Source organism: Alligator mississippiensis, chromosome 10 (assembly GCF_030867095.1).
Source record: "Alligator mississippiensis isolate rAllMis1 chromosome 10, rAllMis1, whole genome shotgun sequence".
NCBI classification, from domain to species: Eukaryota; Metazoa; Chordata; order Crocodylia; family Alligatoridae; genus Alligator; species Alligator mississippiensis.
Genome location: NC_081833.1, coordinates 31,732,580 through 31,733,710, shown reverse-complemented (window position 1 = coordinate 31,733,710; position 1,131 = coordinate 31,732,580).

The following is a 1,131-nucleotide window of genomic DNA, read 5'->3' as shown; positions in this document are numbered from 1 at the left end:
TACAATGTTTTGAGTTACGTTTGGCAGTTACAACATTTCTAAATTGACACCCTGTTTCAACTTTCTGACATCAGTTTCGACTTTACAATGCTCAATCTGATGCGACACCATGCCAGCAAACAAGTTCGCTGCGTCGCTCATCTTCCTTGTCTGCTTCTTTAAAACAGCAGACAAGACTCCAGAAAAACCTGCGGCCAAGACTCCTGAGAAGACTCCAGCCAAGAACCCTTCAAAAAGTCCAGCAAAGTCACCCAAAAGAAGTCCTTCCAAATCAATATGGTTGCTATTTACAATATAAATACATTAATGTAGCTATATTAGTCATCTATAATTGACTGAGAACAAAATTCTGGAGTATTTTTTGTGAAAATAGGGTATCAGGCCTTGTTTTCAGGAACCAATCCCCCATTTATAACATTGTTTCTTATGAGAAAATTGGTTTTGAGTTACAACGTTTCAACTTAAGATGTGGTTTTCAGGAACCAATTGTGTCCTAAGTCTGAGGACTGCCTGTACATGCGGGTAGGTGGGGACAGAGCATCGCCACCCATTACCCCATGCTGCCACCTCTCAGGAGCAGGGTGGGGGGTGGGCAAGGGCAGTGGTGCCCCTCTGAAGGCCACACAGGTGCCACCCGGCCATGCGGGGGGGGGGGGGGGAAGGAGCTCACACATGGTGGCCGCTGCTGCCACCCAGCCCCCCTGCTCTTTGCCTGGCTGCACCCTCCCCCAACTCCCCTCCACTGCTCCATGTCTGGCTGTAGAGGGTACACCTATTAAAAAAGGTTGAAAACCTCTGTGCTACAGGTTGCGGGGGGGCAGGAGTTATACTTTGGAAATATTTTCATGTTCTGTTTTGTAATTTCAGGTCAAATTAGCCAGATCAGTTCCAAATCCTTTGAATAAAAGAAAAAGGGTCTTGTAGTATGAGGGTGCCTGGTGGGTGTTGCCTGTCCTGCTGGGGATGGGGCTCAGGCTGGGCTGTCACCACGGAGGACGTATAGTAAGCAGGTGTAGCACAGCCTCGTGGATTTGGGGAGAGAGACCAGAGCTTGGACCAGTTCAAAACATCCTGCTTGCACCCAGGCCCTAAAGGCCATAGCTGTGGCAGAGAGACTAGGCCTTCAGGGCA